The sequence below is a fragment of the Rissa tridactyla genome, chromosome 12 (genome assembly GCF_028500815.1).
Source record: "Rissa tridactyla isolate bRisTri1 chromosome 12, bRisTri1.patW.cur.20221130, whole genome shotgun sequence".
In the NCBI taxonomy this organism is placed as follows: Eukaryota; Metazoa; Chordata; class Aves; order Charadriiformes; family Laridae; genus Rissa; species Rissa tridactyla.
This window is the reverse complement of record NC_071477.1, coordinates 7,145,783-7,164,499: the sequence shown is the minus strand read 5'-3', so window position 1 is coordinate 7,164,499 and position 18,717 is coordinate 7,145,783.

Genomic DNA, 18,717 nt, shown 5'->3' with positions numbered 1-18,717 from the left:
CATCTGGACTTTTCTCCTCTCTCAGACAGTTTTTATCTTGGGGTGTGGGTCTGTTAATGTCAGTGCAGTAATGGATCAAATTGCAGCTCTTCAGGTGTCAGGGATGTTGCAATGAAGTGGTTGTAACAGAGCACAATTACCAGGAGTGACGGTTCCCCTGGCTGTATCCACACAATGTCCCTTGTCCACAGGTGTGCCAAGGCCATAGCAGCACTGGGGCAGTAACAGGGTCCTCAAAACACTGCCTGTTGGAAGTACCTTTGTCTTGCTCTCTGCTCTCCAGATGGCTTTGTTCTGTGCAGAAAGCTCTCTGCTAGGTTGCTTTGAAAGTGCCTGTTAATTCGACGTCTGCAGGCAGGATAAACAGAGGTTCCAGCAGGACATACGTCCTGCATTGACTGGGTATGAGGCAGCTTCTACCTGTCTTGTGGTGTCTACATGCAGGTGGGCAGTCTGGGGACCTAAACTGAGTCATGCATTTGACATTAATCAGTTAAATGCTACTTTCAGGTTAACCTCTAGCATTGCACCCTGTTTACTCTCAGTCTACCTTCAGAATGAGGGCACAGTTCTGAAATCCCCTTTTTTTTTCCTCACTTGTGACCGTTACACATCTCTGGGCTGGGTCTCTTGCACAGCCATGCTGGAAATAACTGAAGCCTAAATTCATAGTCCATCTTTCACAGCTATAATCCTAACTGAGCAAACCACTTAAGTGCATGTTTTATTTTAGTGCACACTTAGCTCTCCCTGGTTTCAATGAGGCTATATCTTTAAAAGTTAAGCCGGTTCCTAAGCTGGTGCCATGCCATCACATCTGTCTAATGCTAGAAGAACAGCATATGGTCTAAGTAAAACCACATTAATCTTAATGGGTATAGGAGCTTTGCTGGTTTGTAAGGCACATTGTTGGTAGTGTATCTTGGAAAGGTCAGAGTCCAGGCTCCTACTGAGTATTGGTACTTGTTTAGAACTGCCGAATGTTGTGTTTTAAAAGTGCTTTTATAGATGTTTATAATAACTGTATTCTACATACAGAACAGATAGCAGTGGGCTCAAAACTAGAGAAATGCACTCTGGTTTTGGTTTGACTGATAGAAATCTGATACTTAGTCCCAGATTCAATGTGTAGTTGTTCCATGCCAGGTGAACAGGAGATAAGGTTGGAATTTCCAAAATACAAAATGCATCTGCACCATGCTTGGGTCTAACAGCCCTATTACCTTTATGGTCATTAAACTGCGATAATAAGAGATTAGAATCAGCAGTTTGGCATGTAAAACCTACTATACACTTTTTTTTTTTTTCCTGAGCAGTAAGTACCAGCATAATGGTGATTTGCCCATCAAACAGGGGCTGCCAGGGTTAAGTGTCAGAGACCTCCGGGAGGAGCAGGATTTGGCTGAAAGGAGTTGCTCTTTCCTAGCTGTGTCACGATGGAAGTGAACCATAGCTGGGGTCTCCCTGGGCTGAAGTGAAAAGAAGCCACTTTAGGAGCACAAAAGGCAAGAAATCAAAGGGAAAAATTGTGTTTCTGTTGTCATTGACTTTAGAGCTCTTTTTATCTGTGAAGTAAACGCTGATTACAACTCATCACAACAGGCCATGCCTACCAAAATGCTGTCAGGGCTTGTGTGATTGCTCTCAGTGCTCAGAATGGCAATGCAGATGATGAGGCTCTGCAGTCTGCCTTCTGCGTCTGAAAAGCACCATATACATACTGGAAATGCTGATACTTCATGCCAGTGTGCATTAGCCCATTTGACCCCTCACTGCTGTGTTTATTGATCTACTATCGATATTTTCCTTGCTTATCCATCCCATGTCACATACCATCTTCCACTGCTACCGTTCTCTATCTCATTTAACTTTGGAGAAAGGCAAATCCCTCTTCTCTAAATGTCACAGGGGCAAGAGAAGTTAAAAGTAAAAATTTCCAAGGAAGTGTGTAACGTGCAAAAACGGGATAGGGTTTCCATTAACTAGTCAGTCTCCAATGAGATGAACTGTCACAAAGTATTTGACCTTTTTATAGCAATTTGTCATTACTATCCTTAGTATTAGAACAGAAATTTCCAAAATCCATTATGGCATTTGGATTTTCTTTGCCAGCAGATACTCAAATGTTTACAGCCTTCAAAATCTAGAGGAAGAAGAGGAGGTCATTAGATAAGCTTCTAATCCAAAACACTTTTAGCAGCTGGTGAAAAGGAAAATATTTTTATTCAGATCCTTGCAATGCTGTAAAAGAGATCTAAGCCTTTGTTCTTCCTTGGTTTTCCTTTTGTTTAATTTGTTTGAACAGCAGTTGTGAAGAGAAGATATCTATTCAGGTAGAATCACTGTTTTTCAAGGATTAATATAAACCATTTTAAACCTGCCTTGCTAGTGCCTGATGCCTGAATAACTTCCACTACCTGCAAAGTCTTATTGTGATCTAGACATTAAGTAATTTCGTATTATGCAGATTACTTTTCTCTCCAGTTTTAATATCAAGTTAGGGTTACGCTGTTTTTCCATAGGAAGGAGATTATGCATGCTGGTTATGTGTAAATTATGCTCCCTTAATATTTAATATGATTTAACAAAATAATGATACTTTCCTAATTGTGCTTACTCATAACTTGGCTTAAAGTCTGCAATATAAAAGCAGCAAAGACCTGGAGCAGACATTCTCAAGGGACAAACCCTGATTCTCTGGAGTACTGGAGTATCCTGTTGGGAAGAGAGCTGAGCCCTACACGTGGAGAAGCTCCATAGTGCTTGCTGGGTGCTTCCACCCCTGCCACCGAATGCCATCCCCAGAGCTGGCGCAGCAGCATATCCGCAGGTGTGTTACCTTATGGAAGGTTTCCTTTGTTTTCCTGCTGTTTTCTTTCAATGAAGGCAATAAGTTGACCCACACCTGCAAAGCATGAAATTATATAGGCTTGTGGCTTAATACCTTTCTCTGACTTATTAAATAGGAGATGTGGACAAAGGCAGGTTTTCAAACCATGTGCCACCACACTGTGGGCTGAACTGTGCAAGACCACACTGTGCAAGCTGATCTCTAACCGTTTCTGTTCAGAGAATGTGTGTAACTCCAGTTGTTCACACAGGAGTGCGACACACACACTGAAATCTGGTTGCATCCCTGTAGTATGTGTTGATGATTTTCCGCATCTAAAAGAGTATAATAGCCATACCTATCCTGGAAATCTTTCCCTGCTAAATCCTTTAAGAGGCCAGAGAATCCCTGATGACAGAGAGTTTAGTGTTAAAGGATGAAATGTTTTCATGTACAGAAACTAGAGACGGAAGAAAGCAATTTCTAGTGATCTGTCTTGACCTTTTTTCCTGATAGTATCCCATCCTGCTCCATCCTTTCCTGGACATCTGTGATTACAAAGGTTGCCAACAGAAGTGATGAGCGTTTCTGTGATCTTTATACGTGTCGGCACAAATTGCCCTGGCATCACCAAGGCTGACTGCAGAGTCTGGCACAGCAGCTGGCAGAAGCGAACCGCAACACTGTGGCCACTAATACCCTGGGTATGCTCCAGCCACCAACCTCGCCATGAGCAGGAGCATATGCCACTTCAGCACAGAGTAACCGTGGCACAAACTGAGGTTGCAGTGCTTTTTGCATTACCATTTGTGGGATTTTATACTAAGGTCTAATCATGTGTGTCATATGCAGAAATCAACTGGAGTTTTCTATTTTACTATCTTCCATTTAAAAAAAAAAACAAAAAAACCAAAACCAACCCACTTGTAATGCTGCTTCCTATTGCTTGAAGCCAACAGAAAGCCTGCAGTTTCCATCCTGTTGATGTTAATGTAATTCTGCAAGTTGATTTGTTCTCAAGTAAGGCTGAAAGGGGTGCTGTCCCATGGGATGGATGAGCGAGCAAAAGATGGAGAGGCACTTGAGATTTCTGGCTTGTATTTATCCTCTCAAACATACTTGATATAAATATATGGTTTCCTGGACAACTTCTTCAAAGGCCATCTGGTTCAGAGGCATTGGGCCCACTCCTGACTTTGCCAGATTCCCTCCGTAGAGGGTAAATACCAGTAATTGTGATTTATATGTGAAGCCCGTGTAACAGTGCAACTGCCCTGGCTCTCCGTAGGAAGTCTGCCCATGTGAGATCCGGGAGCCATGCTGTGCCATATGTACCTATCAGTTTGATCCTACTTCTTGGCACTTAACGTGCCACCAGAAATTGTACCTGCTGGAGGAGTGAGGAAAGGATTTGAAACTTGTGAAGGCCATCTGGGCAAGGTCAAAGCGTACATAGCAGGGAGCTGCTGCCTGCACATAATTGGGGAAGGGAGAGTCTCACACAGCAAAAAATCTAATGAGCAGACAGCTGCAGGCAGGGCACAGCCTGAGTATCTACCCTCAGAGGTCAGCTACAAACTGACTGGGCATGATCTCCAACTGGTCATTAGGGTATACACCACTTTCTCTCCTAAAGCAACTGTCACATTTTATGTTCCCCCATGAAAAAGCTTCTGCAGACAGGCAGGGACAAGCTCTGCTGGCCCTGTGAGCCACAGGGAGTTGCGCGGCACGCGTCCCGAGCCAGCTGGAGATGGTGATGCTGGGCTGGCGGGGGAAAATAAGCCCTGGTCCTCAGCCCTGTGGCAGGACTGTATTGTTGCTACTCAGCTTTCCTTTTGGATCAGGTGTACATTTAAATGTTTCCAGCCAAATCAAGGCTCCCAGGTGACTTCCTACAAACTATCAGGGTGATTTACCCTAGTTGGAAAGACTCAGTTCAACAGATAGAGGGTCATTTACTCCTGTAGTTGAAATATAAACTGTAAGAGACTCAGATGGTTATGGGTAGCCTAGTCCACAGATCACATTGCTTTGCATTGTACCACCAGGTGATGCATGGAGCTCAAAACTGAGCTGATCAAAGCTGTTAGGTATTTTTCAGTTTTTCCCTTACGCTAGCAAATCTTTGTCCAAAGTCAGAAGAAAAAAGTCTTACCCGCAATTTGTTCACTTAAATACTGTGCTTTTAAAAGGGCATACATAAGGAAAATGTTAAGCCTGGTGTCATTTCATTGTGAAGGTTTTATTTTGGCAGTTATTTGGGATTTGATTTTGGGAGTTATTTTGGGAACGTGCCATTGAAGGAGAGAGGTGGAAGTGATCATAGATGGTGTTTAAGGGAAACTCTGAGACAGTGCCTATAACTATGCCAGGAGCCTCTCATACAGGACCAGGTAAACTAGGAAATAGCAGCAGAACTTGAGAGGAAAGGAGAGGCACCTGTGAATCTTTCAGCAGGCTGCTAAAGCTGCCAAGAAGGAGTCTTGGAATGCTGGTAAGGCACGTCGCCTCGCAACCCAAGCCTTACGGCATCCAGCACCCTCACGTGGAGTGGGACAAGAGAATGCTTTCTCTTCGTTTCATAATACAAAAATAGTTTTTCAGGCAGCAAAGAAAGCATTTTCACTTACATTTAATTTACATTTCTTCTTAGTAGTTTTCAATGCTGTAAACAAGCCCTTTGGCCCTGCTATATCTTTGTTATCATTACCTGCATGCATCAGAGCACATACCATCTTCCTGGTAGGTGCAGATGAATGTCATACATACAGTAACAGATATCTGTTAACATTTGCAGGCACACTTCCTTTAAAAAAATAATAGAAAATTAATAAGCCAATCTTCAAAACAGTGTTGAGCAGGAAGTCAGGTGGTAGGCGGTGTTTCTCTGTAGTATCCACAGAAACTCACAGACAGACTGCCATTCCCCCAGCACGTTGCAAAACTGGCCTCAAAGCTGCTCATGTATTTACACCAACATTTTGGAAAACTCTGTTGGGATTTTGCTGGTTTAATTTTTCTAAAAGCTGTGGCACGATGGCAGGTCAGGCAGGGCAGACCAAAACCTTAAACCATATAACCAAAAGTTATTTGAGCATGATTTTGGCATATGTAATGGGATGGAAACACTCTGCTGTTGGGTTTTGTTCTGTGGTGTTAGGTCAGCTGCAGCTTGGGTGGGTCGCTTCAGGGCAGTTGCAGTGTGAAAGAGGTTCTTTGTCTGGTTACGGAGGGGAGTTAGCTTCTTTGTGTAATGATCTCATCCTACATCTCCACCAGACAATATTTTGATGGTGCCGTTTATGTGCATGTTCTGGTGGGGCAGAGTATCACCCTTCCTCACTGGAGCAAACTCCGTGGACATCCAGGGCAGCTGGGGTAGGGGTTGAAGCAACAGCCCACAAATCTGTTAGCGTCTGTTGTCTACCTGTTGTGTTATGATCTTCAGGTTATGCTACAGACTTCAAAAATTAGGCTGAAGTTTTGGTCAGGAAAGGTTTGCTTTTATCCAAATTCTCGCTGGGGAAAGACATTTGGGTGTGAGCAGTGGGAAGGGATTTTCAGATTTCATTGTTGTGAGCAACTGTTCTGAGGAGACCCGTCCTCAAAGATATCCTTTCCTTTATATATCGTTCAGAATCAAGCAAGAAGAGCTTTTGTTTTTAGAACCCTGCAGATAGCACTAAAAGCCATGTGGTATCCTGGGATAATCAAGGAAATACCCTTCTGTGTATTATACTCTGTGCAGCATTTGAAGCTGAGGGATTTATAAGCCATCCTTTTTTCGCTAGCACATTTTGAAATGGAATTTCACCGTATACTCACAAATAAAATGTTATTAAGAAAACATCACAATGGTTCCCGGTCAACAATTTTTCTTTTATTTCGGTGAAATTATGGATAAAAACTTGAAGGGAAGCATTGACTTCAATTTATTGTTCCTCTTAAGGCAGTTAAATATTCCATTAACTGTAAGCTAAGGCATAATACAGGAGGTGAGTGATGGAAGATTAATGACCTGGTTTAAAGGTACACATTAAGTCATTTTATTTCAGCAGCACAGAGTGAGAAGTCTCCAATTGAACTAAGTCCGCGTAAGGGAAAAAAAATATGAAGCTTATGAGGGAAAATGTTTTTCACTGTTAAACAAACCAGGTTAGAGTCTGAGCCACACTGCATTTTTCAAAAGAGCCGTTAAGTTTATTGTTCCACTTAATATCTGAACTGGTACCTAGCCACCTCATCCAAGGTCATCAGCTACCCCACTGCAGTAACTGCACTGCAAACTGGTCTAAATTTCTGTCCAAGGACTTTATATTCTAAGTGCTTTGCTTCAGTTTACCAGACCAAGGGTTTCTGGAAACCATAAATCCTCACCTGTAGTTCTTGTTGATCATTTAATGAAGTGAATTGCTATTGCTCTTTGTCAGAGACTTATTACAACAGCAGGTAGATGAGATTGCTTCAGGTGACAAGGGGAGGAAGGCATAAACGCGCTGCTAGCGAGGATGCCTGTGCAGGGTACAGATGAACAGGTTCGGGCTGTGCTGTGGGTGACCCACCTCCGCTGGGTGGGCAGGTCTGGTGCTCAGCTCATCGTGTAGGTTCCTTCTTAAGGCAGGAGGGAAAGCAGGGCTCTCCACTGACATTAGACCTGCACGAAGGCTGAGGAATTGCTGCTGAGGGTTTGTGTTTCCCTCTCTCAGCTCTGGAGGGAGCCAAGCTGCCCGGCTTTACCTACGGACAGAATTATTCTTTTTCCATGGCTGAAATTTGATAAGCCAAATCACAACCTAAGTGTCTACACCAGGGGAACAATAGTGCTGTTCAAATGGGTTATGGCAAAATGTGGAGCAGTGAATCTGCATGAAAGACCTGTGAAATAATTTTACTTAAAGTGAATTATAATCTAAGGCAAATGGCACATTTTTGTAAACAAGCCTTCAGTTGCAACAATGTGTTAGAGTGGTCTTTTTTTTTTTTTTGCTTTTTCACTCATAAATCTCTAGTGTTTTGTATTTATAGGCTGTGAAACTAGAAAGGAAGAGTGCTTTTTAAGGTATTTTCCTCCTGTTGGCAAAGCTGGGTGGCATTTCAATTGCATGTTGTTATTCAGCACTTGGAGAACACAGCAACTGTAGGGAATTACGGACGTACTGGAGGTAAACTTTTATTACTATGAAGTGCTGAGCTTGATTTACCAAAAAAATGTTGATTTTAAATAACAAGCTTTAGGCTGTGAAACCATGATTTTCTGTTAAGTAAGGCTTCATAACATTTGTGAATTATGAAATATAAGTCACACTCTGCTGCCAGTAGGTTCTACACTACAAGCTTTACTTTAGTAGCAATGTAGAGCATAATATTTACTGTAAGCCCTAAATTGAGCACAGAATCTGCAATAAAAATATTTTAAAATTCTTCAGCAATAAACAAAGCAACAGAAGAAAAAGGAAAACAAAAGTCCATGGTAGTGTATTGGGTTTTTGTCATCAAGACAAATACACTCCCAGAAATACTCTTAATAAATAAAGCAGTTCAAACTATTCCTGGTTCCTTCTTTATTAGCATTAGAATAAGAAAAGAAGAACTTTGTAGAGCTCCAGCTACAGCATCTGGCAGTGCAGCTTTTCAGGAAGCACGAAGACCAACACAAAAAAGCAAAAGAGATCTTTTTCAATGGCATTTTATCAAGAAGTAGTGGTTTCTGGAGGCATTTGGGAGATTTTCTTTTCCAGCTCCTGAGTGAATGTCTCCTGTTCTGAGGTTGTCAGCCTGCCTTGGTTTATCCCATGAGGAGGTCATGCCTGCGAATAACACAAATTAGAATAGTCTGACACACCTTACATGGCACAATGCGGCAGAGCACATCTATCGTATGGAATTAGGACACACTTGGGTTGTACTGGTCGTTACGGAGGTAGAGGACTTACATATGGTGCATGTAGATTCCTTCCAGGAAATTCTTAAAGAAAGCAGCATTGCATAAATCATAAGAATATGTGAGGTTGGTTTGGGCTGAGTAAGCTTTAACTATTTTTTATTTTTTTTTAGGGATCATTTCAAAATGTCTCTTTGATCTGTAGGCCTCAGAGGTAAAGACAGTCATTATCAATGTACAGATAGGTAAATGGGGGCATATCATCATCAAAGGCCAAAGGTTCAAAGATACTTTGATCCTTTCAAATTCACATAAATACCAAATGTCATATTTAAAAGTGCCAAAGCCAAAGAAGGCCAAATACAACTTGAAAGCAATCTGACTTAGCCCATTGCTCTTCTCTGGTATTGTAAGAAGATACTAGGGCTCCTAATTAAAAAAGTAAGGAAGTGCCCATATCTGGTGCATTTTTTAGGATCCTAGCTTTAATAGTGTGTGATAGATATGCCCTGACTACACCTTTCTTTGATTACATTCCTCAACAGACCTAGACAAAGGAAAACTTCATTTCTGGATTGTTACCAGTCTCAGGCACAAGCTAAGTACTGAGTTATCAGCAGGGACTGGTCATCTTCACCCAGCCTTTGCCAAAATGTCTTGTCATCTGCCATCCAAAGGTTCACCTTATGCAAATGAATTATTTAGTCATACGACACGATCAATCAATTGGTAGGAAAAACAGTTGCCCAGGAAAACTGGGTAGCGCACTAAAAATGCCTATCCCAGTAAGGTTCCTCTGGCTTTTCCTGATACTGGGTGAGTTTTGTTGTTTTTTTTTTTTAAACAGTGACTGTGGGAATAGCGCAGCTCCCTGAAGACTGGTAGCTCCAGATGTCACTCAGCAATGTTGTTGGCAATTTCCCATATGCTCTTACTGTACAATTATAGCATTTGGATTGCTTTGGGCATTCATTTCTGAAAATCAGGCCCGAGATAATTTCCTCAGGTGTTCAGGAGGACTCTGCCTTCCTTCACCCTGCCTCAGAACTGCCCACCTGGGTCCGTACGTCCGTGCACCATAGGACAGTGCAGCGTCTCTATGCCAAGACGTGGCCCAAGGACACCAATGGAAATAGCAATAATTAAGAGGAATGGTGGCAAAGTAACCTTAAAAAAAAGGCACAACAGGAGTCTCTGTATTAACTAACAAAAAATTATGAAAAAGTGAATATTGTAGAGAATCCCTAAACACATGGTCTTGAATCTATTGTTGTTTTATCTTTATTTTCTTCTACACCTATTCAGTCGTTTGTATAAATGTCCTTTTTGCTTTATTCCAGGAAGAATGCTTTTAATATTAGCCTTTTAGCTAAATACTGATGATAACATTTTTCCTGTAAACTAGACAGGATAGTAAAGGAATGAAAAATTTTGCTTACAGATATTCCCCACTAGAATGACCATGGCCATGAATATGCAAAAGAGATTTTCAACAGATTTCTGTACAGATATATGGAAGCTGAAGATATTGTTGGTCCCTCAGTGACAGTAATGTCTCAAAGTACATTTTCTCCCCTAAATTTATTTATTTGCTATTAACGATAAATCAATGGAAGCTTTCATATTTTATCAGAGTCATTTGAGTTTAAAGCTCCCAAGAGAAGCACAGAGAGAGACAGAGAGAGAGTTTAAGTGTTTTTGTCAGTAAAATGGTGTGCTTTTTAACACTTTTAAAATATGGCATATATCTTCTGGTATGTGTGGATTTTTGCACGTGTAACTTGTGAATTTTTAGTTACTGATGAATCTTTACTGATGCATTTATTTTAACAAGCAGTGAATGATAGTCATTTTATTCACAAATACTGTAACCAGGGTTTTGAAGCAGGATTCTGAGCAGGATTAATCCTCTTTGGAATCAATAAAGAACTGTTGGGATTGAAATTGCTCCGTGGCTGCAATGAGCCACATACTCACTTGAATGCTGCGTGGCTCACATACATTAAATAGTGATGTTTGACTGGGAGGAGTAAATGATACTGGTAGATGTTGAATCAGGAACAGGTAGAGAATGTATGACAGTTCGGGGCAGGGAACGTGTTAATCATTTTGAATTTCCAGTTTTTGCCTGGCAAATGCCAGACACAGATCTGGAATTAGACCATCACAGGGACCGAATTTTCTCTCACTCCATTTTGAGCTGTGAGGACAAAGAAAGAGTTTGCTTTTGGGCTGTATGTGTCAGAAAACTGTAAAAGATAAGTAGCTTCACTGTTACGCATATGTTCTGCAAAATTTTACAGACTAAAATTTTTGAGGAAGATTCACTTAGTAATCGGTGTCTTGATGTTTAAAATTTTGTATGTAGAGGTGCCTCTGAGGAAAGGTTTGTTTTTTAACCAGCAATTATGTTGTATGTGTGCGTGCATGATTGTGCACACACAGTTTTAACGATGTTTTGACAGTTTTAATTGACTAAGACTTTAGGTGAACTCAGTCTCCGAGGTTCTAGGGGAGTTTTTGTGAACACATTGTTAACTACGAATTTTAAAAAATACATCATTTCTCTGGTTTTCAGCTACACAGGGAAATCTGAAATTAGCCTGATTCAATGCATGGGTGGCTGAAAATTAATGACAGAAGCATAAAAGATTAAATGATATTGACTCTTTCTTTCTTGTTCTCTCTCTCACACACAAGCTCTATATTAAAAGACTAAAGCTTAAAGTTTTAGATATATTTAGCACTTCATTACGATCTATTTAATTACTTGGCACCAACTAAATGCAACCTCATTAATTTCTAATATTGTTCCGATAAGCCAGCAGATATCGTTATATTAACTGGCCCTCTGAGAGACATCTCAATAACATGAGTATGTCCAGTGTTTGCAATGACATAGAACTTGGACAAATAATGGGGAAGGTAATTTATAATCTCAGTCTGTAGGTCCTAAGATTATTTACATCTGAGTAATATCACAGAGCGAAAAACTAATTGCATTCCTAAAATTTTGTGATGCCAGAATCTTTCAACATAAAATCATGTGGGATTCACAAAACTAAGGCTGAAGTGAGAAGTCATCAAATTTTTTTTTTTTTTTTTTGCTTGTATAATGTCTGACTGTTTTAATCGATGCAGAGATTTCTGCAGATCTCGAAAAAAGCAGGGCTGGGCCCATAAATTGCACACTGTAAACCGCACACTGTATCTGAAAGAGCTTCAATACAAAAATCCCCTAAATAGAAATGTTTGCTAATGAAAAATGTAAGGTATAACAAGTCTTCAAGTTTAATCAACCCTTTAATTAAATGAATCATTTTGTTTCCTTTTATTACTTTACCTTCACACTCTCACCTCCTGGTTTTTCTTCATGCTGCTAATCATATAACGAGCAAAAACTTTGCATTTTGATAATCCTACCTTCAAACTTTCTTTGTAATGTATTGATGTAATTTGTCTGTAATAGAGGGAAACACTGGACCCTTCCAGTCTTGCACATTATTTTGAAATTCTTCTCATACAGTAGCTACTACAAAGATGTGAGATGCTGGTTATTCCTGAATTCAATATATTGATTGGCTGGGGATTGATTAGTCATCAGACTACATTTGGGAATAGTTAAATACTTCAGCTAGTAGATAAAAATGTGCATTTTGTAGAGTTTAAGAAGCGTAAGGGAATTGTTTCATTGACCCTGTGAATACATTGTGGTATGTTTTTTCTAGAGGTTTGATCTAGGGTTATTTGGTTTTATTTAAGCAGGCTGCAAGATGGGGTTGTGATCAGAATAAGAAACTAGAGTGTGATTACACCAAGGCCATGCTGTCTGGGTCTGTCACTTGTTTGCTGTATGATTTCAGAAAACATCCTACATCTGACATTGTCTCTGCTTATCCATTTCAGTTAATCCATCTGTATAAAGGAGAATTGATGAATGCACCATAGAAAACTGCTTCTATATGAAAATATCCTCACTGGGAAGAGAAGTGTCTTCTTGCTCCTATCTAGCCATTTTATGTTGCAGGATCTGGGACCCACATCAGCCCCTTTTCAAGCGAATATCGTGTGCTGTAGCGTCAATCAATCTAGGATGCCCTCTTACCTGTTTAGCTGGGTGAACACCCTCCAACTAGTTTGTGAATTGAGGTCTTGCTTGGTCAGTCCTGCAAAGAGGTGGCTCTGGGCAGGCCCATCAGCAGGCAGGGAGGAGCAGTTCTGGTGAAAGCCAAGGCTCTAAGGACTGGAAACAGCCTATAGCTAGAGCATCTAAACGTAACATCACGTGCTGTCAGGGCTGTTAGGTCTACTGTGCTTTTGTTATTCCAGTCCATAGTCATAAAACATTACAAATATCTTATTACAGAAGAGTTTGTAGTTGCATACCAACCTGGGTAGAAAATGCCCATTCCTTTTGCAAGCCAGCAGGTACCCTGCTGACTAGCTCGCAAAATTAATTGCGAGTAACTGGCACATTTCCAAACAAGCACTATTCATCCCTTCATTATCACAAATCTTTGCTGTCACTTCTTAATCAAGTCTTCATTCATAATTCTACTGCTTCTATTTTGTTTACATTTCTAGAATGATTGATGTAAACACACTTTATGCTCAGCAGTTATTTTGCATGAAGATTAAAACTGTAGCAAGCAGTTTGTAAGATACTGAGTCTTGACAGAAAAGGAGCTCAGAAGACAAAAATTCTGTAGCAGGATTAGGAGCTCAGACGTAAACCTCCTTCATCCAAATTATCCTTTTTTCTGCCTCATTCCTTGGAACCAGGTTTAAACCAAATTTTCTTGCTTTTCAAGGACCAGCATTACTAAAATTGTTCTGCTTTCTACATATGAAGGAAAATTTTCAAAAAGAAAACTAAAGGAGTCTTCTACATAGGCAAGGAGAAGCAAGCAAGCAAGGCAATGGCAAGAAAATTAACTGCCAGCATGTTGGCATAGTTCGGTTGTTTCCCTATATCTTTTAATTGTCAAGCAGGCAAATTCCTGTCGCTACTTGTTGCGTTTTCAAGCTAGTGGCAAGGAATTCTTTCATGTGTCATCCATATAATGAACACAAAACCCCGTATCTGAACACCTGGGCCGTGATGTGTGCATTGTATTTAATGCCATCTTTTTCAATTCTTATGTGATTTGCTTCTTCTTTTTGTAACTTCTAGTTAAATTAAATGCTTCATTCTTCTGGTTAATTATTTGCTTTTATTTTAGAGCTTTTTGGATTCTTTCTTCTTTATTTCCAGATTCCATTACAGTTTTCTTTTAGCTTCCTTGTTTCTTACATTTGCACGTTCACAAGGATCTAAGGTTTTCATTCCTAGCAGCCAAAAATCCTCCCCCAGCTTCGGCTGGACTTGAGTGTGAGTTTAGCACTTCCGAAATTCAAACTGCTCTGTGTGCGGAAATCTGTGGGAACAGTAGCTCTTTGGGAATCGCTATTCCAGTCAAATTCCCCAACTCAAAAATCCCTAATTTTAACCTGCAGATCCACAGAATGATTGTAATGTTAACTTACGCAAATGTTGAGGCATTTGGTTGATGAGTGTTGAGATTTCATTCATTACTCTGTCAAATATACTTAAGATCCATATGTGTCACAATAATTAAAGCGTGTATGTTGGGGAGGGGGATAAAGAAGGGTGACTAAAGAGACCGTTACTGAATAGATCAAGAAACAGAGCTGTGTTTTGCTGCCGTCACCTTTAATATACTCAGAAGCTCTGATATGGCCTAATCTGTTAACGTAAATTGAAAAAAGTCATGATAGCAAAAATGAATAAGGAAGGAATGCACCAGGAGGCAGGAGTATAATTAAAAAAGCTCCCTTTATCTAAAAATTTCATTAAAAACAAAGAAACGCTCAAACACACAAAGATATATAGGACATAAGTTTTAATTAAAAGTGCAGCTGCTGCTTTGCAGTCTCGGCATAAAGCACACGTTTCTCTCTTCCAAACAACTATTGTCTAGCTCTAATGTTTCGCCCAGAACACCTCTGGGTCTGACATTACCGCAAAAATTCACAATGAAATACAAAGCTGATCAAAGCTCTGTGCCAAGGGTCCAGGACAGGGACTTGCAGCTCTTTGCTCCTCCCTCAGCGAAGGCTGAGCATCCTCACCTACACCACAGGTCCTGGTGCTCTGCCACAGCCGGGGTGGCGCTGAGCCAACATCTGGGACCACAGCAATGCCAACACTGTGAATTTTGTATCTGGAGCTGGTGCGGGGTTTGGGTTTTTTTTTTCCAGTTGACGCATGAAAATCCTGAATATTAAGCTAACGCAAAGCCATGCAGCACTATAAACTCACTAATTCAGTACTTAACAGAAACAGTTGGTTTCTTATGCTGACTCTTCTTGAGTGAATTTATTTTTGTCAAACCCTTCTGGAATGAGCAGGTTACAGCATTTTACTGGAGAAGTATAAATGCTTCAGCTGTTGAAAGAGGTTTGGGAATGCAGAGTAATATAGAGTCATATGGGGACTGTTTCCCAAATAAGTAAGTTTTGGGGTAAGAATACGGAGTTACTCTAAAGTGGAAACTTTAGAAGTAACTAGTCCGTTGGCCCTGGCAAAACACACCGAGAGTCTTGACCCAGCTCTGTGGGCATCCTACTCTGTTACAGTAAAAATATTTGCAAGCATCGGTCATTTTAGACAAAGATTTCTGATCTAAATGAAGCATGGTTTCTCCCAGCTCTGCCTTTCAGATTTGCTCCACAAGGCAAGATTTTATTTATTTCCCTTATCTGTAGATTGAGATTCTCACAAAAACATATGATGTCTCTTCATTGACTCTTAAAAGAATAAACTCCTCCTCTCAAAGGTCATGTATCTCATGCCAAAAATCACCCATCAGTAAAATTAGGGACTCAATGATAATTTGCCTTTGCACACTGAGAAGTTATGTTTTAGGAATAAGCTTCTTTAAGAAGCTTTGCACACTCACGTTCTCAGCTGAGACGGCAAACGTATCTCCAGGTCAGACTGTAGTGATTTTCCCCTTCATTGGACCAAAACAAGACCCCATGCGGCATTTACAGCTTCAGAGGGAGAGCAGGATAAGATCTCATGCTGACCTTTGCCATAGGGACGACACTTACCCATGGGTATTTCACAGTTACTTTCACTCAGCAAACCTTAGGAACTTCACAACATACTGGAAGTAGCTGCAAAATTGTAGGAAGTCAAGTTGGAGTGAGATTAATTTTATCTCTGGTTACTTTAGCAGTTTAAATTGGTCTCTTGTCTCATTCGAGATCATTTGATTAACACACAGGCACAGCACTGGAAGATATTGGTGCATTGCTAGGAACTTGCTTAGAGATAGATCGGGGGAGTTTTCAGATATTTTCAGATTTTTATTTTGTATTTATTTATTTATTTTAATGCTGTTCATTGATTTTTCCCTCTTCAGTTTTTGCAGAGCAGACCTGTCACAAGTGTCCTTCATAAATCCTCACATCTGGTTTCTCACATAAATTCAAGCTAAAGAATTGTTAAGAAAATATTAAAGTAATTTACATTTCTGCCAAGGATCCTAACCTTCCCTCTTCATAAACGGCACAAACATGTCAAGGAAAACTCCAGAATAAAGGCAGTGTGTTAAAAAACATATTGCCTGTTGCCTGTAGACAATCTTGATGGGATAAAATGAATCATATCTCCCTGCTATATCTTACTTAGCAAATTTTTCACAGTGAGAGCCAAGGTTAGTGTTCACTGGTCCTGTATTAAAGTCAATCTCCTTGGCACTGAGACAGCCAGAGACACCAGTGTGAAAAGCAGAAAACGAGCAAACCAGCCTACTTGAGTAAAATTCAGGAGACTCCTCCCCATGGTAACCTCTGGAGGACCCCGATGTTATGACTTTCACTTAGATGAGCCCCTTGCAGGGGTGCAATACCAGTGCCGTGGTAGCATCGCAGAGACTCGCAGGGTTCATGGCTGCGGCTGTTGCAGCAACTGTCAGTGCCCAGTATAACAAAAGCTTCCAAAACTAATTATTTGTTACTGTTGCCACCTGGATGACTTTGACAGAAAAAAGCTTTTTACAAAATTGGGTTCCATAATTAACGAAAGATTGAGGTTGCCATTCCCATATTCTGATGACTTCTTTACCTTTATTTGCCCTCCTGTTTGAAACAGTAAGCACTTCTGTGCACCTCAGGCATTTTTTTAGGCTCATGTGAGCCAAGAGAATGCTATTCTTGCTGCTGTTTTGGCACCTCAGAGACCCACCTGTGTCTCCATTTTAGAAACTCGTCCATAGCACTTGCTCAGAGCACAGTCCTATTGCCACCCCTGGAGTGAAAGACCAGATTTTATTTGGGCTTATATTTCCTCCACACAGAGTACCGTATGCTGCATGTCAGGCTGGGAGGTAACCCTTTATGTATGCAATATCCAGAGGATGTTGTGTGAGCATCAGAGATAGCAGCTCTTTTCGTCTTCTTTCTCTCTATTAGTCTCCAGTGTACAGTGCATTATATGAAGTTCTTCAAATCATGGCTTAATATAAGCCTCAGAGTTATGTTTGTGTCTTCAGATCTTGGCCAGTAAACCTAATTTAATCTAATTTATCTGTTCGGGTTGATCCGAGGAGCTTCAAAAATGAGTGTTGGCAAATACAGTCACAGAAAGAAAGTAATAAAAGTTAATATTGTTGTTAACAAATATCACTGTTGGTGAACAAGGATTTATGGAGGTCATTTGGGAATCTGATACATGTGATTTCATTGCTTCAGTAGTTTGATAGGGATCTTGCTGGTTTACAGTTGCTGTTCTGGCTGAGCTTCATAGCAGCAGTCACTTATTAAGCTGCAAGTGAAAGCACACAGTGTTATACATAATGGACGTTTTCAGCTGAAAAAAAGTAGTGAGGGTACAGGGGCTGAGCTCCATTGGTTGAATAAATCATTCTCTTTTTCAGGTGTCACACAGCTAACATCTGATTGAGTTTGGAATATACATTTGGTGCGGGAGAATTTTAATTTGGATCCTGAAGCCACTGCATGGTTTCAAGAGGTCTCGTCAGAAAGCCGAGCAACAACACACATGATGACAAAATTACCTGAGTATCTTGCCAAGCGTGAGGACCACATGAAGAGCTGCTTTCCAGCCTGCAGATTGGGTAAGGCAAAGAGACCGCACCAGCTAAGTGATGCTGCCAGCTACCCGCAGGGAGGGCTTTCAGGGTGCAGGGAGTACTGTTACAGGATGTATTGACATACTTCAGTGTTGTAGATGATGGCAAGGAAAAACACACCACTGCTGTAGCTGCTGTACAAATAACCATGGCACTGAGAAGCTTCAAAGGCCCTTCAGTGCAGTTGCTGAGAGTCTCCATACCTCACATAACTCCGACCCCTGCACGGGAATTGCCTTGCAGTTCAAGTCACTCCTCAGTCACGACTAGGACTGATCGATGGCATTTATGAGACAATTGAAAAAAACCCTCCCATTTCCCTACTGTTTTTTTCTTGAGATACTGACATAAAAGCTCCGTGCAAACTCTGACTTAAAGAAGCATCAATACTCAGGCTCCAAGGAAAATCACAGTCTGCTCGCTACGAGTACCAAAACATGGGCGGCAGATAGGACATCACTATGTTGAATTGCAGGTGCTGTTTGCAAGGGGCTTTGCTTTTGAATTTCCAACTGTTTGAGTTCCATCTCTGCAAATTATAAATAAAGATCCTATCAAACTGTGAATCAATGCTTTTATTGGTACAGTTCTCATGTCGGAGGTATTTTTCTTTATAGGTGAATGCTATATAATTAGATAATCTGTATGGCAGCTGAGTTACGATACTTGAAAGTGTCTGCAATATCTGGATGAATAAGCTAATGACTTCTGTGAAAAATGAAGAATCATCAGTCAGATATTGCAGTAGTCAGAGTCTTTACAATTAATGATAATCAATAATAAATAAATAGAAATAGGTAAATGTTTTTTCAACAAGTTTGGATAGTTGATCATGGAAGTTT